At 49.5% G+C, this 21,899-nt stretch overlaps 1 pseudogene; it reads left to right on the top strand.

The window, feature by feature from the left end:
* The window catches only part of LOC147117250 (epidermal growth factor receptor-like), a 164,462-nt pseudogene that overhangs the window by 117,094 nt on the left and 25,469 nt on the right, over positions 1-21,899 (top strand).

Here is a 21,899-nt window from a genome sequence, read left to right as displayed (position 1 = left end):
CATCTTGCAATACATACAGGTCTAGTTTTGGTGTTTCCTTACCGTTATATATAACGGTCACCCTTATTTTTCCTTTGGGGTAGACTTTTTGCCCCGTGTACGTCTTCAAAATAATTTTTGTGTCTCTCAAGGGTATGTGTGAGAATAGCCACTCGTAGTCCCATCGGTTTATGACTGTTAGGGCTGATCCTGTGTCCAATTCCATCTTTACCTGGACTCCTGCTATCTTGAGAGTGACCCAAATGGTTCGGTGATCCTCCATTGTGATCACATTATGTAGTTTCAGACAACTCAGTTCCCTGCTTTCGGAATCGTTATCACTCTTTTGTTCATCTGAACTCTTCTCCGTCATCTTATGTACCTTCTTGTACTTTTCTTTGGTAGGTTTCTTATTGCTGGTTTTCTTTCCCGACCTGCAGACTCGTGCTATGTGTCCTACTTTTCCACACTGTCTGCACACTTGTCTTTGAACCAGCAATCATTCTGGTCGTGTGTTGTTCTGCCACAGCGATAGCACTTCTCTGTTCTATATGACATTTCGTTTGTGCCATATTCTTGCGGTCTCTGTTGTATCTCTGCAGCGCCCCGTGCTGCTGCTTCATATGATACCGCAATGCTGAAAGCCTTTTCCAGCGTAAGGTCCTTTTCAGATAAAAGCCGTTTCTGGGTTCCTTCACTTTGAAGCCCACACACAAACTTGTCCCTTAAGGTATCTGCCAGTCCCGCTCCAAACTGGCAGTGTTTTGATAGTTTGCGCAGTTCTGTTAAATAATCAGCATTGCTTTCATCCTTATGCTGGTTCCGTTTGTGAAACTTGAATCTTTCTGCTATCAGCAGCGGTGTGGGGTTTAAATGTTCCTTTAGTATCGTTACTATGTCTTCAAAACTCTTTTCCATTGGCTTCGTTGGGGTTACTAGATTTCGTAATAAACCATACTTCTTTGCACCCATTAAATTTAACAATACCGATGCTTTCTTGTCATCTGACACATCATTTGCCTTGCAGTACACCTCTATTCATTCGACATATGTAGTCCAATCTTCGACTTCATTGTCAAATGCGGTGATACTGCCACTCTTCGGCATTTTGGGTGTGGTTTAAAATGGCGTCTCCCAATGGCTTAAAATTGCGTCTCCCGCGCTTTCCTTCCTCCCCCGCTGCTGCCAACGCCGCTCCCAGCGGTTCTCATGGCAATGGCGGCGCCCTGTAGGTTTCGCGCGCTTCTCCTGCGCTGCTGCCAACGCCGCTCTCGGCGGTCCTCGTGGCAATGGCGGCGCCTCGCGGGTTTCTGCGCATCTCTCTCTCCCTCCCTTCGACGCTGCTCAGTCCCTGAACACCGGCTGCGCCCTGTGCGCTCTGCCCTCTCTCTCTCTCCCCCGTCGATGCTGCTCGGCCCTTCACTGTGCCGCTCGGTCGGGCTCTAGCCCGCCGCTGTCCAGGAAGGGTCTGCGCACTACCTGTTGCCAGCCCGTTTTGCTGGACCACCTCAACTGGAAAGCCAAGCCTGGCTCTCAACAGCCTCCCCCGCAATTCTCGAGTCTCTGCTGGATGACTGGGCGGTTGCCCATGGTCGACGCCTGAGTCTCTGGCCTTGACCTCCAATCCACTGATCTCCAGGAACGAATCCCCGGGAGGTGATGCAGAGTTGCAGGTAGGTTCGAACTTGCCTTGTCGCCAATGTTGTGTCCGTGTATAATGGCCCAGAACTTGGTGTCGGGGGCTTGCCGCGCGTGCAAGCCCCCGATGTGCACTTACCCGGCGCGCCGACATCTGAAACCTGGCCCGCAGTGGATTTCCTGTCAGTGGCCCGGTTCTGATGTCGGCGCGCTGTGCTAACCAGACCCAGCGGCGTAGTTAGTGCGATGTGCTGGCTGGGTTCAGGTGAGCACTGTTCAGCCAATCAGGGGAGGGGAAACTTCATTCATAAGTTTGAGAGTAAGAACTGTCAAACTCATGAGAAGTACTGCACCCCAAAACACTACTTAAACTTTAAATAAAATTTTAAAAAACACCCCAATCATTAAATTAAGTATAAATAAGTTTAAAAAAATAATTTAAACAATAAATTTTTTTTGAAAAAAATAAATTTTTAATAAAAAGGGTCTAAAACTAAACTTACCTTATTCTAGATTCTTTAAAATAATAAACCGGTGGGAAAAAAATTCTAAATTGCACTAAAACACCACTTACCTGTAAAAATAAATACTTACGTGTGCTTTTTACAAGCGTAAAGACCGGAGGCCTTTACACATGCGCAAATCCCCCAAAACAGAGGAAATCCAAGACTCACGCGCTGCCCCCTACAGCGCACGTGCTAGCCTCTTCACCTCTTGGGTTAGAGGAGAGGAAATGCCGGTTTTCAGCGCATGCGCTGTGCATGCTGAAAACCGGCATTTCCTCCGGCCAGGCGGGTGAGTACCCCTTCCGTACTCACGCGTTTGGGGAGGAATTACTGCCCCAATAAGACACAGACTGCAGGAGAACGGTACAACAGGTGTTTACTCAACGTGGCTCACACTGGAACTGATCTGTACAGGTTACTACTCAGTGCTATATACAGGTGTGGTCTCTGCCGGTACTGCAGTATACATGAGCTGTAAAAGCTAGTTCCCCCCTTAAAGGTATATACATTACAATTCCCCTTCAAGTATTTATTCAATTCCCTTTTGAAAGTTACTATTGAATCTGCCCTTTCAGGCAACGCATTCCAAATCATAACAACAAGTGGTTCAAGCCCCACTCCAGAGACTTGCACACATAATCTAGGCTGACACTTCAGGGCAGCACTGAGGGAGTGTTGCACTGATCAGAGGTACTATCTTTCAGATGAGATGTTAAACTGAGGCCCTGTCCACCCTCTCCGGTGGACGCAAAAGATCCCATGGCACTAGTTTGAAGGAGAGCAGGGAAGTTCTCCCCGGTGTCCTGGCCAATATTTATCTCTCAATCACCATCACTAAAACAGATTACCTGGTCATTATCTCATTGCTGTTTGTGGGACCTTGCTGTGCATAAATTAGCTGCCGCCAATTTCCTACATTACAACAGTGACTCTACTTTAAAAGTACTCCATTGGCTGTAAAGCGCTTTGGGACATGAACGGTCATGAACTATATAAATGCAAGTTTCTATTTAAAAATACACGTGTCACATTTTAACTATTTGCTTGTTTGTAATGTCTTTATATTCTCTTTTCTCAGGCTGCAGTGGAATAGGAGTACCACCATTGAAGGATACAATGTCAATCAATTCTTCAAATACTGATTCATTTAAAAACTGCACCAAAATTAATGGCAATTTAGTCATTTTGGCAGTGGCTTTCAAAGGGTAAATTATTTCTCTTTCCTTAAAATGTTCTAATCTTTTATTGTCACATGCCAATTGTAGATTATATTGGAATGGTGAATGATCAGGCAGACCCTATGCTGGATTAAGGGATAAAACTAAACATTACTTATAGCATACGTTCTGAGATCCCAGCATTAAATCTGTTAAATTATTCACTGAGGCATAAAAACTTGGTCCATGATGAGTCAATTTTATATTTTATATTTTTTTGTTATTCTGTTGACTTTATAATTTTACTTTGTTCATTTTTACTAACTCTAATAATTTATAATTTTTGTTCCATCCAGAGACTATCCCAAGAATTGTCTCCCTCCTAGCCATAATGGATATTATTCAGGTCCACATACACAACATCAATAATAAGTTGAGACACTGCAAGTTGGACCTGCTTCAGTGATACCATCCCAATGCATCTATTCACTTCACCAAACAATATCAAGATTTTTAGAGCTGCCTTTTCCAGGACAAGATCTTACAATGGTCTTTTCTTTGGCTATTTGTCTGAAAAATGTGCCCTATGACTTTTTCCCCCAAAATGTAGGGGGTGGAAACACCCAATTGTAGACCTTATTGTAGAGTATTCCTTTTATTTATATTATTAATCACGGCTGTTGGTTTGAAGAAGACCAACTTACATTCTTGAATAAAAATTACATTAAAGAAGGATAGCACTCAATTGACAATTATTGTGCAATCATATCTGGTTACCTGTAGAGCATACCCATGTGTTCCTCAGTATTTAGGTAGTTCATCTATGGAGCGCTGTATATCCACCATATTGTTTGGTTAAATGAATTGATGCCCTGGAATGACAATCAATGGGGTCCAACTTATTATTAGTATTGCATTTGTGAAAGAAAGAAAAAAGAAAGAATTTGTATTTCTTTAGCACCTTTCACAACATCAGAATACGTGGGATTTTTTGTGGGTTTGTAGGCCTGTAAATGTGCACTCTGTGTTAGCAAATAAATACTGATAAGGAAAGGATAGTCCTTCCCGCTAACACTAATGATAAAGGGCGGAAGTGCTGTAAAGGAATCCCCCTTGGCTTAAATCATCCAGTTTTTACGGTTCAAACTTTCTAGGTAAATGTGGTACAAAGTGTACATATGGCCAAGGGCGTTCCAACGGAGTTGCTTCATCTTTAGATACATTCCGATTAGTGTGGTAAATGTATCTCTTTTAACTAGCAACCGTACTGCATTATCAGTAATTGAGATTTTTCTTTTTTGTACTTCAAATATCAAAGCAAAAAGCTTTTAATGCAACATAAATTTAACAATAGTTCTTTCAAAAGCTTTTAAAACGTCCCTATTAATGTACTTGCAGCTAAAAAAAAAATCGTAATTTTTAGAGCCTCCTCGAAGGCCCGCAAACAAGCACAATTAGCAGAAAGTCACAATGATTAATTCGATCTGGGCAGTTTTGTGGGCAGGCCGGCTTCTAACGACATGTTTTTTAAACTGGCGCAAAAGATTGCAGAAACTCGATTTGAGCTTAAAACTGCGATATTTTGCGCTAGTTTGGCTGATTCTGGGCAAATTGCGCCAAAAAAAACAGCACAACTTAGGGGGAAATCCTACCCTGCATGTGTATATTTGATTGAAACCACTGTTGTAGATAGTTTTGTTAATGTAGTATGTACTGTTAATTCATGCTTTTCCATTTTAGTGATCCCTTCAGAAAAACAGCTCCCCTTCCTCTAGAAAAATTGGAAGTCTTCAAAACTGTCAAAGAAATAACAGGTTGGTTCATTGGAAACCTGCTTCCAGGCCTCCGCCTATTAAAATAAAATGCATTTTATTTGCAAATGAAGTACCCTGTGTTCTGTATCCTCACCTTTTAGAGAGGTCCAGGGTGTCACGCTGTACCTTCTCAACACCATAGGAGACCTTGGTTTCTCCTAATGCGATGAATTATGAGAATTGTTACATCAGTTGGCTTTGTAGTTGCCAGTGTTGTAGCTGTACTGGAATAGCTTGGCTAGAGGCACGGCTAGTTCTGGAGCACAAGTCTTCAGTACGACAGCCAGGATGTTGTCGGGGCCCATAGCCTTTGCTGTATCCAGTGCGCTCAGCTGTTTCTTGATATCACGTGGAGTGAATTGAATTGGCTGAAGACTGGCTTCTGTGATGGTGGGGACCTCAGGAGGAGGCCAATGCGGATCATCCACTCGGCACTTCTGGCTGAAAATGGTTGCAAGCGCTTCAGCCTTGTCTTTTGCACTCACGTGCTGTGTTCACTGCTACCTCATACTCCAGAATATACGTTCATTTGTGAACAAGGCCCTTGCCATCCATGAGCTTATCATGGCCCTGATGGAAATTTGGCTATGGGGTGATGACACCTTACCCTTAAATGAAGCCTCCCCGCTTGGCTATACCTTCCACCACTTGCCCCGCTCAAACTGCCGTGGTGGCGGTGTGGCTCACATCACCAAATCATACCTTGGTCTGTCCCCCTACTCGTCCAGCACTTTCTCTTCCTTTGAGCATCTCACCTTATTCCACCCCTCTCACCTCTCAGTTAAAATTCTTGTTTTCTACGGCACACCCAAGTACCATAATAATGTTATTACCGAGATATCTTCACTACTTTCCTCCTTCAGCCTCTGCACCGAGCGACTTCTCATCTTCGGTGATTTCAACCTCCATCTCAATTGATCATGCTCTCTCTCTCCTCTGAGTTCACTAGCCTCCTATCCTCCCTTAATCACTCCCTCCATGTAAACTCCCCAACCCATATTCACGGCCATCCCCTCGACCTTGCCATCTCTCATGGCGTCGTTACTCCCAACATGTCAATCACAGACAAGGCCATCTCTGACCACTTCCTCGTATCGCTCTCCACCCACATCTCCCTCCCCCACCCCCAACGCTACTTCCTTCTGTGTCCGCCCCTGGAAAAAATTCTCTCCCAACTCTCTTACAACTGCACTTACGAAATCCCAACTGTCCAGCCTTTGGCCTTCCATTCACCATGACATTTTTGCAGCTACCGATCTGCTCAACCACACCCTCACCACAACCTTTGATGCCCTAGTCCCTATTAAAACAATTACCCTCTTTCACCCTGGCCGTTCCGCCTGTACGGCCCTCATCTTCGCTCCCTTAAGTCTAAGGGACGCAGATTTGAACGGGTATGGCGGACAACTGGTTTAGCCATTTACCGCCAGATCTGGCTGGACCACATAAAGCACTATCGGATCCTGCTCTCGTCTGCCAAAATTGCTCACTATTCCAGAATCATTCTGGAATGCAAGGATAAACCCCAGCTTCAGTTCTCCACTGCTAAACGTCTTCTTAAACCCTCTTCCCTGTCTCCTCCACCCTCACCTCCAACAAGTGAAATTCTTTGGGCTCGATTTTCCAAGCCCCGAGGAGGCGGGTTTGGAGGTGGGAGTGGTGGGAAAATTGCAGAATTGGGAGGCAGGAACCCATCCCGCCCCCAACCCACCTCCGTGCTAATGTCCCAGGAGGCGGGTACCCAACCTGTGCTGGGAGCCACCTCCCCAAGGCGGGAAGGGGATTAGTGCCAATTAATTGCCTGTTAACAGATAGTTAACAGGCAGTTTTTTGCCTAATCCCTATTTTTAGCCCTGAAGTGTGGGCTGTCCAACGGCTCCGAACCACGGCAAGTTAGCGAGGCGGGCCGTCGGTCTGCAGGGGTTGGAGGGGTCGAGATGTCCGTTGTGCAGATGAGTGATGGGTGCATGTGTGCAGAGGTAAGTGTGTGAGGTAAGTGTAAAGTGTTTTAATAAGTTTCACTTACCTTTACTTTCGCCTGCAGGCTTCCTCCCTTCAGGTCTCGGGAGTCCCTCAGCTCACCGACACAGAAAGCAGAATGGCCGCTGAACTGCCAAAAGCTGCAGCCTCTGCTTTCTGGTCTGGAGAGCTCTCTAACTGAGTCTGAGTAGAAGGACTCAAGTTAGAAGACAGATTGTCCGTGTTTGACAGCTTCACAGAGCTGTTTAACGCTGATTTTTCATCTGTCAAAAGCTCTTGACAGATGAAATGTCAATTGCTGACATCAGCAGTAACCAGGTGTCCCTTAATTGGCCTGCTGAGCCTGCTGGGCGGGCTTAACAAGGTCAATCAAGGGAAAATAGCGTGGGTTGGCCACAAGTCGATGGAGGCAGGACTACAATCCAAAAAGTGGGAGTCCCGCCTCCAAAAGCTCCCCATTGACAAAATCGAGCCCTTTGTCTCTGGAGCTCATGGACTTCTTTATCTCTAAGATTGAGACCATCCATTCAGCTGCCTCTGCCACTTCCCTTCCTTCCCCTAGCCCACCAGGTCAAACTTCTCTAAGATTCCCCCCTGCCCTAGCCCTGAACTTACATCTTTCTCCAGTTTTTCTCCGATCTTCCCCTCATGACCTCTCCATTCTCATCTTGTCCATGACACCTACTTCCTGCTCCCTAGACCCTATTCCCACCAAACTTCCACTGACCACCCAACTTCCTTTTCTGGCTCCCATGTTAGCTGACATTGTTAACGGTTCTTTCTCCTCCGGTACTGTCCCTCTCTCCCTCAAATCTGCCGTCATCACCCTTCTCCTCAAAAAACAAACTCTTGACCCCTCCGTCCTTGCAAACTACCACCCGATCTCCAACCTCCCTTTCCTTTCCAGATTCCTTGAACGTGTTGTTGCCGCCCAAATCTGTGCCCATCTTTCCCGCAACTCCATGCTTGCATCCCTCCAATCAGGTTTCCACCCCTGCCACAGTACCGACACGGCTCTCATCAAAGTCACAAATGACATCCTTTGTGACTGTGACAAAGGTAAATTATCCCTCCTCATCCTTGTTGACTTGTCTGCAACCTTTGACACGGTTGACCACTCCATCCTTCTCCAATGCCTCGCCACCGTCGTCCAGCTGGGTGTGACTGCACTTGCCTGGTTCCATTCTTACCTATCTAATTGTAGCCAGAGAATCACCTGCAATGGCTTCTCTCCCTGCTCTTGCATCGTTACCTCTGGTGTCCCCCAAGAATCTATCCTTGGCCCCCTCCTATTTCTCACCTACATGCTGCCCCTTGGCAACGTCATCCGAAAACACAGCATCAGTTTCCACATGTACGCTGACAGCACCCAGCTCTACCTCACCACCATGTCTCTCGACCCCTCCACGGTCTCTAAATTGTCAGACTGCTTATCCGACACCCAGTTCTGGATGAGCAGAAATTTTTTCCAATTAAATATTGGGAAGACCGAAGCCATTGTTTTCGGTCCCCGCCACATACTCCATTCCCTAGCCACTGACTCCATCCCTGTCCCTAGCATCTGTCTGAGGCTGAACCACACTGTTCGTAACCTTGCTTCCGACCACATTTCCGCAGCATAATTAAGACCGCCTATTTCCACCTCCGTAACATCGCCCGTCTCCACCCTTGCCTCAGCTCATCTGCTGCTGAAACCCTCATCCATGCCTTTGTTACCTCTAGACTTGACTATTCCAATGCACTCCTGGCTGGCCTCCCACACTCTACCCAACGTAAACTTGAGGTCATTCAAAACTCGGATGCCCATGTCCTAACTTGCACCAAGTCCCATTCAACCATCACCCCTGTGCTTGCTGACCTACATTGGCTCCCGGTTCTCATCCTGTTTTCAATTTCCTCCATGGCCTCGCCCCTTCGTATCTCTGTAATCTCCTCCAGCCCCACAACCCCCCGAGATATCTGCGCTCCTCTAATTCTGCCATCTTGAGTATCCCTCAATTGCTCAACCATTGGTGGCCGTGCCTTCTGTTGCCTAGGTCCTAAGCTCTGGAATTCCCTGCCTAAACCTCTCTGTCTCTCTACCTCTCTTTCCTCCTTTAAGACACTCCTTAAAACCTACCTCTTCGACCAAGCTTTTGGTCATCTGCCCTAATTTCTCCTTATGTGGCTCGGTGTTAAATTTCTTCTCTTATAACACTCCTGTGAAGTGCCTTTGGACATTTTACTATGTTAAAGGCACTATATGAATACTAGTTGTTGTTGTTGTGTTAAAACTAGGCAATTTAGGAATGAAACAGGAAGCACCTTTTCATGCAAAGCATAGTGAAAATCTAGAACTCGCTGTGGATACTGGGTCAATTGAAATTTTCAAGGCTGAGAGTGATAGAGTTTTGTTAGGTAAGGGTATTTTTTTTATTCATTCATGGGATGTGGGCATCGCTGGCAAGACCAGCATTTATTTCCCATCCCTAAGTGCCCTTGAGAAGGTGGTGGCGAGCCGTCTTCTTGAACCGCTGCAGTCCGTGTGGTGAAGGTACTCCCACAGTGCTGTTAGGGAGGGAGTTCCAGGATTTTGACGCAGCGACGATGAAGGAATGGCGATATACTTCTAAGTCAGGATGGTGGATGACTTGGAGGGGAACTTGGAGCTGGCGGTGTTCCCATGCACCTGCTGCCCTTGTCCTTCTTGGTGGTAGAGATCGTGGGTTTCTGAGGTCCTGTCAAAGAAGCCTTGGCGAGTTGCTGCAGTGCATCTTGTAGATGGTACACACTGCAGCCACAGTACGCCGGTGGTGGAGGGAGTGACTGTTTAAGGTGGTGGATGGGGTGCCAATCAAACGGGCTGCTTTGTCCTGGATGGTGTCAAGCTTCTTGAGTGTTGTTGGAGCTGCACTCATCCAGGCAAGTGGAGAGTATTCCATCACACTCCTTACTTGTGCCTTGTAGATGGTGGAAAGGCTTTGGGGAGTCAGGAGGTGAGGCACTCGCTGCAGAATACCCAGCCTCTGAGCTGCTGTTGTAGCCACAGTATTTATGTGGCTGGTCCAGTTAAGTTTCTGGTCAATGGTGACCCTCAGTATGTTGATGTTGTGGGATTTGATGATGGTAATGTCAAGGGGAAGTGGTTAGATTCTCTAGGGGGAATTTTAACCCTAAAAACGGGTGGGTTGGGGTCGTGTGGGAGGTTAAAGTATTAAAAATGGGAATCCCGACCCCAACCCACCCACTTGCAGGATTAACGGAGGAGTGACGGTGGGCGGGTAGCCAACCCGCTCCCAGGAGGCGGGTTAGCACATTAAATAGTATAATGGGGCTGGAGCTTCTGATTTAATCTGCTGTGCAGGTTTAACTGTGGCTGGCCAGGGATCCAGGCTTCGGGATTCCCGGCAGCTGCAGCAAGGCAATGACAACCTCGGGGAGCAATCCTTGTGGATCGGGAGGAGCAGGATTGCTTTCCCCCGGGCCCCCAAGCTCCCCCACCATCAACACCCCACCCCCTCCAAACCCGCCCCCCCCCCCACCTACCTGTGGTTGCGGCCTCCTGTCCAGTGTTCCCCGCCCTACTGGAAGCCAGCCTGTCAATCAGGATATCATGCATATTTATCCATTTCACTTGTGTCAGTGAATATAAGGGCCCAGAAATTCGGGTCTCCACGGGTGAGTACACACGGGTTACTCACCCGTAAGCCCAATGGAAGTGCCGGTTTCCTGCATGCACTGGAAACCGGCACTTCCGTTCCCCTGAACGAAGGGGTTCAGAGTTCGAACGCGTGCACAGGAGAGGCTGCGCGTGCACATCGAACTTCGTTTTTTTTGCAGGTTTTCTCGGGAGGGTAAGTCTCCAGAAGTTAGACATTTAAAAAGCAGGCGTAAGGCCTGCTTTTCACAAGGTAAGTGGTGAATTAATTAAAATTAAAATATTTTTTCCACAGGTTTATTATTTTTAAATACTTTAAAGCAAGGTAAGTTCATATTTAGCCCCGTTAGAAAATAAAATTATTTCTTTCAAAATTTTAAATTGTTTAAAATAGTTATTTCATGTAATTTATAGTTTATTTAAAAAATGTGACTTTTTAAAAAATTTATTTGAAAATTTAGTGATGTTTTGGGGCCGTAGTATTTATAAGTTTTGACAGCTCTTCCTGTCATTCTTATGAATGGAGCATTCCCTGCTCCGATTAGCTCCCCATGGCCCACGTGATCCCAGGGGCCGCATCGAACTAACTGCGCCCCTGGGATACGCAAGCACTGCGCGCCGGCAGCTGGAGGAGGCCCAGGATTGGAATCCCACGCAGGCCCACAGCACAACGGCCGGCGCACTAGGTAAGTGCAGGTCGGGGGCTTGCACCCGCGGGAAGCCCCCGACCCGAATTTCTGGGCCATTATATCTTTAAACTTGGGCCTAAACTACTGTCTTGTTGATATAGGTGCAGTTTTCTTCACCTAACATCTTTCTGTTTCTGTATGTGTTTAGTAGCAGTATATCATTTGCTTTGGCCAACCTGGGCATTAGTTCGCTGGGATTGCGTTCACTCAAGGAGATTAACGATGTTCAAGTAAGAATCATCAATAACAAGAACCTCTGTTATGTTGAAACCATGCACTGGGATCAATTTTTCAAATCTCGCAGACAATCGCAGAAAATAGCGCAAAATAAACCAGAAGCAGAATGCAGTAAGTGAATAACTTCAATTAGAAGTCTCTTGGATTCGGATTTTTGTGGGGTCATTTAGAATGAAACTGTCCTTGTTTGGCTCTGGAGATCAGCAAACTACTCTGGTTTTGCTTTGTTTGAATATGTCAAAGCATTGCGATATAAACTTTTTTCTAACCTAGAGCTTTATGCTGTGTGTTTATCCAACAATATTAAGCTCCTCTCAATAAATTTAACACATCAGTGTATTTTTTAAACCAAAACTATATATGGATTTTACTCCTTTAATGGAGGAATGATGAGCATTACTTCTGAAAATGGATGTTCCATGTGTGCATATATAATCACTAATTGTAGTTCTTTAGTGATATAAAAATTATTGAATGATTTTCAAGAAAAATTATAGCACCTCAATATCTTCTTTTGGGAAGCAAAGAATGCTGGGAGCCATCATTGTGTCAGCATGCTGGTCATGTTTTTTGTAGACCTTTGGTTCTTCTAAAATAAGACTTCTATATCTTTGGGGAAAGCTCTTCCCGTTACAAAATCCCAATAGTTAGCAGCTTTCTCTGCTCATGTTGTGAAGACCTAAACTAGTCAACTTAGATAATGTCATCATTATGTTCGTGAAGGAGAGTGTGTTGAGAAGTGTAGCGTTTTTGAAGGGTAAGTAAGATGTAAGGCTTGTTAGAATGCTTGATGAGGCCATAGTTGGTTTTAAAAGCTGCTTTTACAATGGTGTAACTGGGGTGATTGCAGGTCCCCAAATGCTGGGCTTCCAGCAGCCAGTGACAACCCCAGTGTAGCCTGCCGGATTTGTTGTGATCTGGAATGCATTGCCTGAAAGGGTGGTGGAAGCAGATTCAACAGCAGCTTTCCAAAGGGAATTAGATATATACTTAAAAAGGAAAAATTTTCAGGGCAGGGGAGTGAAGCTGATTGGTCGCCCTTTCAGAGAGCTGGCCTTTGCATGATGGGCCGAATGGCAGCCTCCTGTGCTGTATGATTCTATGATTCTATTTGCTAATGTGAATGTCCAGGAAGACCTGATCTCCAGAGACTTGAGCATATAATCCAGGTTGACTATTCAGTGCATTACTGAGGGAGTGCTGCACTGTCGTATGGGACATTAAGCCAAGTCCCTGCCTGCCCCCTCAGGTGGAAATAAAAGATCCCACGGCACTATTCAAAGAAGAGCAGTGGAGTTCTCCCAGTGCCCTGGCCAACATTTATCCGTCTAATTGATTTTCTATTCAAACACCGAATGGCCTGTTTCTGTGCTGTGTATTCTATGTATAGTTCTATGTAAAGTTTATGGCTTGGATTTTGCGGTCGGCAGCGTACCTATGGAGTATGCCGCCGGCATCCGAACAGAATGCGCACTTCGTGAACTTGCTGGCAGATGCAGTGTAGTGGAGGGCAGCGTAATGGACCACGGATCCCAGGGACGCAGCGTGTACGGAAGCGTATCTGGGATCACGTGGGCCGGTGCTCCAATCAGCAAACAGAAGCAACATGTATTTGGAGAATTGATCTTTTAAGCTTTCTCAGAGTAATAATAAAAGGAAATAAAAACAGGAAAATAATAAATAAATCCAAGGAAACGAGGAGACAGATTCCAGTAGTTTAATGGCACTCAGGAGAAAAAAGGTGAAATTCAGTTAAATTAACATCTGCTGCATTCCCATTTCTTTTAAAGAAACACAAATTTAACACCATCCACTGCAAGTTATTAGATAACTCTGTGTGTATGCCTGTCAATTTGTGCAGATTTTCCAGATTTTCTCCGGGTGCCGTCCCAAATGAGACACTCAGGTTCTGCAACTTTAGACGTTCCGGGATATCATCTAATTGGGAAAAAAAGCTTTCTTTACAATTCCAATAGAGTAATAAAGCATCAGATGAAGATTTGTTATTGACGGGTATCCCCTTACGCTGTGGCAACAGGCCCTGTGCCTGTTTCCACCAGCCGTAACATTTTCATACGTAATTATTGGGCAATTGGTGGGCATTAGCCCAACTCTGCACCAGCAATTAAGTTTTCAATGTTGGTGCGGTGTTGGTGCGGATGATCTGTCAAGTCAGAACTTGACAGTTCGCAAGTTCGGGATTTAACTCCGAGTACACCGTCATACACACCGCAAATTCTGCTCCCGTAAATGTTTATTTTTCTCTTCTGTCAATTAAAAATAACTTTGTACGGCATGAGGATAGGGGTTACTGTCATTACATCTACCTTGTCTGAGTACAACATTTTGAAAAGAGTTATTGATGCATATCTGTGTCTTGTAACCCTTCCCTACACCTTCAACTGGCACAGAACTCGTTACCAGCTGGACTATTACTTTAGCTGAGAAATTCAATATAGGATTAAGTACAACCTCTGATAATTCAGTAATTTTTATACTGGAAAAATGTGAATTGTACAATAATTCAAATTAAGTAATGTAAATAACACGGAAAAATTGAATTATCAGTTCAATTGTATTAAACAACTTTCAATTAAGTATAGACTGTACTAAGCATGCTGTGTGCTTGCACTGATACCAGCGCTGGGTTGTGGCGGATCGCCACCTAAACGGGCGCAATCCACTTTTCCGTCCGTGGACAATAAATCGGGCACCTTGCCTTTAAGAAGCATGCTGCCTTTAAGGCATGACAAAGGAGCGGGCGTCGCCCTCAGTGTGTACTCAAAAGCGCGGGTGTCGCCCTCAGTCTGTTTTCGGGTTTAGCAGAGAGAGGAGCTGGGGCAGCCATCTCTCAAGAGAATGTAATAAAAGCCATGTGTTCCTCAGATCGGTTCGGCCTCCATTCGTGTTCCGCGGCAGCCGCAACATTGGTGACCCCGACGCTCAGAACGTATTCCGAGCACTGCAATGGCGGACACGAACGCAGTTTCCGTGAAACTGCCGGAGTTTTGGGAAAACCAGCCCGAAGCCTGGTTCCTCCAAGCTGAGTCGCGATTCCGGCTGCGACACATCACCACAGATGGGACGAAGTATGACTACCTCGTCGCATCACTCGGTAGCTCCACAGTCACGAAGGTCTGGATAGCGCTGCAGAACTCACCAGAGGAGGGCAAGTATGCACATTTTAAGGCCATGCTCCTTAAAAAATTTACGACCTCGACATACCAGCGAAACTGCCGCCTCCTCGACCTTCCGGGCCTCGGTGACGCCTCACCGTCAGACCTCCTCTCCCACATGCTCTCACTCACCGACGAGAGCCCACCCGGGTCCCTCTTCTGCACGCTGTTCATCCGCCAGCTACCTCCCAGCATCCGCCCAGCGATCGTGGCGTCCGGCCTCACGGACCTAGAAGCCCTGGCCGACGAGGCCGACAAGCTGCTGTCCGCTCACTCCAGCCGCGACGTCGCTCCGGACCTGGCAGCCACAGTCTGGGCGCGCCCCTCACCGGCCACCACGCGGCCACAAGGCCCAGCCACGGGGCCCACGGGGCCTTCGCGCCCCACAAACCCGGGCTACTGTTACTACCACGCACGGTTCGGCGCCAGGGCACAACGGTGCACACCTCCCTGCTCCTTCAAGTCCGCCCCCGTACCAGCCCCCGCGATGGCCATGGGCCACGTGGGCTCCCTGCTGTATGTCACGGATGACAAAACCGGCCGCCGGTTCCTGTGCGACACTGGAGCTCAGCACAGCATCATCCCGGCCTCCGCCCTCGACATCCAAAAGGGCGAACAAGGACAGGCGCTGGCTGCCGCTAACGGCTCGGACATCCGGACGTACGGCACCCACACAGTCACCCTCGACCTCGCTGGTCGCCGCTACCGATGGGAGTTCATCACTGCCAAGGTACTCTCCCCTCTCATCGGCGCAGACTTCCTGTGTGCCCACGGCCTGCTGGTAGACATCCCTCAACACCGCCTCGTGGACATGAACACCATGGCCCCCCGTCAACCCGCCGACATGGCGTCACAGTGCCACGCCCGGGCCATGGATGACTACTCGGCACTCCTGGCCGAATTCCCGGCCCTCACCAACCCGACCTTCTCCGCGGAGGTCGCCAAACACGGGGTGGAACACTTCATCCCCACCACAGGCCCCCCAGTGTACGCCCGCAGGCTGGACCCGGCCAAACTGGAGATCGCGTGGACCGAGTTTGCCACTATGGAACAGCTGGGCATCATCCGCCACTCCAACAGTCCCTGGGCCTCCCCACTCCACATCGCCCCCAAACCAGGCGGGGGTTGGCGCCCCTGTGGGGATTACCGCCGCCTCAACGATGCCACCACCCCTGATCGGTACCCCGTGCCGCACATTCAGGACTTCTCGGCTAGACTGGCCGGCCGCTCAGTCTTTTCCAAAGTTGACCTGGTGCGCGGCTACCACCAAGTCCCCGTCCACCCCGCGGACGTCCCCAAGACGGCCGTAATCACCCCCTTCGGGCTTTTCGAGTTCCTGCGGATGCCCTTCGGCCTCAAAAATGCGGCCCAGGCATTCCAACGGCTCATGGACTCGGTCCTTCGGGACCTGAAGTTCCTGTTCGTCCACCTGGACGACATCCTGGTAGCCAGTTCCTCCAAGCAGGAACACCTCGAACACCTTCGCATCCTGTTCGGGCGCCTCAGCGACCACGGGCTCATCCTCAGCCCAGCCAAGTGCCAGTTCGGCCTGGACAAGATCGACTTCCTCGGCCACCACATCACCCATGCTGGGGCCATTCCCCTGCCCACCAAGGTGCAGGCCGTCCAGCAATTTCCCCGCCCCACCACCATCAAATGACTCCAGGAGCTCCTCGGGATGGTGAATTTCTACAACCGCTTCATCCCCAAAGCGGCGTCCCTCATGAGGCCCCTGTATGAAGCCCTCCGGGACAGGAGCAGCAAGATGGCAGTCGAATGGACGGCAGACGTATCAGCCGCCTTCAACTCCACCAAGACCGTGCTCGCCGACGCCACCCTGCTCGCGCACCCACGGCCCAATGCCAGAGTAGCGCTCACCACGGACGCCTCTGACCACGCAGTCGGCGCCGTGTACGAGCAGTGGGTCGACGGCGCCTGGCAACCACTTGCCTTCTTCAGCCGCCAACTACGCCCCCCAGAGGTCAAGTACAGCACCTTCGACCGCGAGCTCCTCGCGCTGTACCTGCCGGTCCGCCATTTTCGGTTTTTGCTGGAGGGCCACCCCTTCACTGTGTTTGTCGACCACAAACCCCTGACATTCGCAATGGCAAAGACAACCGACCCCTGGTCCGCCAGGCAGCAGCGCCAGCTCGCGGCAGTGTCCGAGTTCACCACGGACATCCAACACGTCTCCGACCAAGACGACGTGGTAGCCGACTGCCTCTCCCGCCCCGCCATCCACGCCGCACACCTGGCAGTCGACTACGCTCAACTCGCAGCAGACCAGCTCACGGACCCTGATCTGCTCTCCGCACCTACCAACCTACCAGGGCTACGCCTGGCCGACGTCGCCTGCGGCCCGACCGCAGTCACGGTCAAGTGCAACATATCCCTATCTCAACCTCGGCCCGTCGTCCCAGCGTCCTGGCGCCGCCGGGTATTCGAGATTCTCCACAACCTCTCCCACCCTGGCGCCCGCGCATCCATCAAATTGGTAGCCAACCGCTTTGTCTGGCGCGGCCTTCGCAAGGATGTGCGTACTTGGGCCAACTCCTGCCTAGCCTGCCAATGGGCCAAGGTGCAGCAACACACGAAAGCACCCCTCGAGGAGTTCACCGTCCCTTCACGTAGATTCGACCACATCCACGTGGACATCGTCGGGCCCCTGCCGCCATCGCAAGGCCACACGCACTTGCTGACGATCGTCGACTGCACCACGCGCTGGCCCGAGGCAATTCCACTGACCTCTACCACCACCGCCGACATCGCCAGAGCCTTCGTCAGCACCTGGGTCGCACGGTTCGGCGTCCCCTCCGACATGACGTCGGACAGAGGTCCGCAATTTACCTCTGAACTCTGGACCGCCATCGCACGCAATCTCGGGGTGACCATTCACCGCACCACAGCGTACCACCCCCAAGCCAACGGACTGTGTGAGCGGTTCCACAGATCCTTGAAGGCATCTCTTCGAGCCAGCCTCCAGGACAGCGCCTGGACCGACCGACTCCCGTGGGTCCTCCTCGGCCTGCGCTCCGCGGTTAAAGAAGACCTCCACGCATCGGCAGCAGAGCTCGTGTACGGCCAGCCGCTGCACGTACCCGGCGAGTTCCTGCCCACCGCCACGACACCCTGGTCAGCCGACCAGCAACGCCACGACTTCGCCTCACCGGCACTACAGTTCGCCCCGGTGCCCATTGCCCGGCACGGCGAATCCACCTCACACGTCCCGCTAAGCCTGCACCAGGCATGGTTCGTTTTCGTCCAGCACGATGCCCACCGCGGACCCCTTCAACCCCCATACGACGGGCCCTACAAAGTGCTACAGGCTGGGGACAAATTTTTCGACCTACAAGTGGGCGACAGGACTGAAAAAGTGTCGGTTGACCGACTCAAGCCAGCACACTCGGAGCCCGGTGAGCAGGTCCCAGTAGCTCGTCCACCGCCACGCGGCCGACCTGCCCTCAAGCCAGTACACCCGGCTGCTCCACGCCCGGCCGTTCCACGTCCACCGGCGTCCTACAAGAGCCGCTCCGGCCAACCCATCAGACCGCCGCACCGTCTCGTCCACACCTCCTAAGCGGATTCTGGGGGGAGCTGTGTGGCGGATCGCCACCTAAACGGGCGCAATCCACTTTTCCGTCCGTGGACAATAAATCGGGCACCTTGCCTTTAAGAAGCATGCTGCCTTTAAGGCATGACAAAGGAGCGGGCGTCGCCCTCAGTGTGTACTCAAAAGCGCGGGTGTCGCCCTCAGTCTGTTTTCGGGTTTAGCAGAGAGAGGAGCTGGGGCAGCCATCTCTCAAGAGAATGTAATAAAAGCCATGTGTTCCTCAGATCGGTTCGGCCTCCATTTGTGTTCCGCGGCAGCCGCAACAGGGTGATGTTTTTCCTTTCATCTGTCAGTTTTTCAATAATGTATTCTCCACGGGAGTCTGATATTCATCTATTTCAGAGAACTGGTGCCCTTGATGTAAGGCAAGAGGGTGCCCTGCAGTAAAAGCTTATTCAGTAATATTGCTGCCAGTGGATTCAGTCTGTTTACAGTAATCGTCGGTTGTGTTTTTTTAATAGTAAATATTTGGTAAAGTGGAAAAAAACAAGAAATCCTTGTGACTTAAATGTAAACGGATGTATTCCCATTGCATTCGGTGATGCAGTGAAGGTGTTTTGCAGAAACATCTTCCTTAACCTTGGATTCCCGAAACTACGATGGTTGAATAAACAATTCGCGGGAAAAAAAGAGTCTTGGTAGGTTAAGTACCCTACACTAAAGCTGCTTTTAATTTTCCTTTTTTACTTGTAAGAATATCAGTATAAAACAAGAATGTTGCCCACTTTGAAATAGCAGCTAATTTCTTCAATTGGCAAATTATATTCTGAAAATAATATATTGCAGATACCCATTTATTAAAATCCGATGACAGATGTAATTCTCTGAAGTCTGTTGTTTTTAATATCCTAATAGGGAAATTAAACCTAGGTGAGCAAGTTGGACCTTATTTTTGACGTCTATTTTTCTTTCCCTTAATGCTCCGTTGTATCCTTGGCGATTTCCATGTGTGAGCGGTAAATGGGGGTTGGGTACGAAGCAAATACTGCAGCTGCCTGGAGGAGTCATTGGGGACCATACGGTTTTTCATAGAATCATAGAAAGTTACAGCACCGAAGGAGGCCATTTCGGCCCATCGTGCCCACCGACCAACAAAGAGCTGTCCAGCCTAATCCCACTTCCCAGCTCTTGGTCCGTAGCCCTGCAGGTTAGAGCATCCCAAGTGCACATCCAAGTACTTTTTAAATGTGGTTAGGGTTCCTGCCTCTACCACCCTTTCAGGCAGTGAGTTCCAGACCCCCACAACCATCTGAGTGAAGAAATTTCCCCTCAAATCCCCTCTAAACCTTCCCCCAATTACTTTAAATCTGTGCCCCCTGGTTTTTGACCCCTCTGCTAAGGGAAATAGGTCCTTTCTATCCACTTTATCTATGCCCTATATAATTTTATACACCTCAATAAGGTCTCTCCTCAGTCTCCTCTGTTCCAAGGAAAACAGACCCAGCCTATCCAGTCTTTCCTCATAGCTAAGATCCTCTACTCACGGCAACAGCCTTGTAAATCTCCTCTGTACCCTCTCTAGTGCAATCACATCTTTCCTGTAATGTGGTGACCAGAACTGCACGCAGTACTCTAGCTGAGGCCTAACTAGTGATTTATACAGTTGAAGCATAACCCCCCTGCTCTTGTATTCTATGCCACAGCTAATAAAGGCAAGGATTCCGTATGTCTTCTTAACCATCTTATCTACCTGGCCTGCTACCTTCAGGGATCTGCGGACATGCACTCCAAGGTCCCTTTGTTCCTCTACGCTACTCAGTGTCTGTGGTAAACCACTGTTTGTATTCCTGTTTGTCCTGTTTGTATTCCACTGTGTACATGCCTGGACATGCCTCGGCTGACTCCTCCCACAGGTCCTAGTATAAAGGTGACTGCTCCCCAGCCCTTGTATCCTGGACCGGTTAACCACTCGAGGCAGACCTCCATTCTGTTGTTAATAAAAGCCTTTAGTTACTCTTCTAACTCTCAGTCTTTTATGAGTAATTGATAGCGCATCAATTTTATTAACAACATTTTTATAATGGAGAAGATCCTCACACCAGCATGCCTGGACTTAGATCATCGGGAGACGGACTCATCCACCAAGTTTACTCACTGGCTTAAGTGTTTCGAAAAATTCCTGACCGCCTCCGAAGCAATCAAATCGGACGAGGACAAACTGGATGTCCTGACCTCCAAAGTGAACCACCGAGTGTACTCGGTCATCCAAGACGCGACCTCGTACGCGGATGCTATCAAGCTCCTCAAGGACCAGTACACGCGCCCAGTGAACGAAGTGTACGCCAGGCACCTCCTGGGGAGTCGTAAACAACAACCTGGGGAATCGACCGTGGAATACCTTCAGGCACTGTCTGTGCTTGGCCAGGCCTGTGGTTGTAAGGATGTAAAGGCCGCCGTGTACACAGAGGAACTTATCCGGGACGCTTTTGTAGCGGGCCACAGATCCAATTACACATGACAGCGACTGTTGGAGCAGAGTAACCTCGACCTCAACAAGGCCTCTGAACTCGCACTATCGTTGGATGCAGCCTACCAGGGCATGGATGCCTACTCCTCTGCACCGTGGACGCCGCGGGGAATGACAGCCTGGGACACGGTAGGACCGCCTCATAGCGCCGTGCCACCCCAGCCACACCCCAACAACGGCCCAACTACCGCAGCAGTGTCCCAAGGCCAGACAGCAGTGCCCCAAGGCCAGAAATGCTACTTCTGTGGCCAGGCAAAACACCCCAGAGCGCGCTGCCCGGCGAAAAACGCGATCTGCTCGGGCTGCGGGAAGAAGGGACACTACGCTAGCGTCTGCAGGGCCAAAGCCACCCCGAACCCCAGCAGCGCCGCGTGTGGGCCATGCGGGCCGCCATTTTGGACCTCCCCGGCCGTGTGCGAATCACCGGTACAGCAGCCATTTTGGACGCCTCCAGCCACATGGGGATCATGGACGCCGCCATCTTGGACGACAGCCGGGACGCAGCAGGCCCCCGACACCGCCTCATCTGATACCCGCAGCGACACACCGACCCCTACGCTGGCATCCGTTACACTGGACCAAGCGAGACCGCACCAACTGGCCAGTTCCACAATGGACATTAAGGTAAATGGTCACGATACAATCTGCCTTTTTGACTCTGGGAGCACGGAGAGCTTCATCCACCCCGACACGGTGCGGCGTTGCTCTCTCCCAGTCCTGCCTGCGCAACAGCGGATTTCTATGGCCTCCGAGTCCCAGTCGGCGGACATCGGCGGCTACTGCGTGGTGACACTCGTAGTAGACGGGACCGTGTACGATCATTTTAAACTTCTGGTCCTGCCTGACCTCTGCGCTGCCGTCCTGCTGGGGTTAGATTTTCAGTGCCACCTTAAAAGTGTTACGATGGCGTACGGTGGACCCCTACCCCCACTCACAGTCCGCAGCCAGCAGCTTCCAAATTGCCCGCCGCGCACCAGGTGCAACCTCTCCACACTCAGAGTCACCCCCC

Source organism: Somniosus microcephalus, chromosome 5 (genome assembly GCF_052327205.1).
Source record: "Somniosus microcephalus isolate GS21.2 chromosome 5, FLI_Smic_1.0, whole genome shotgun sequence".
Classification (NCBI taxonomy): Eukaryota; Metazoa; Chordata; class Chondrichthyes; order Squaliformes; family Somniosidae; genus Somniosus; species Somniosus microcephalus.
The sequence above is the reverse complement of the archived record's forward strand: the minus strand, read 5'-3'. Positions and strand labels throughout refer to the sequence as shown.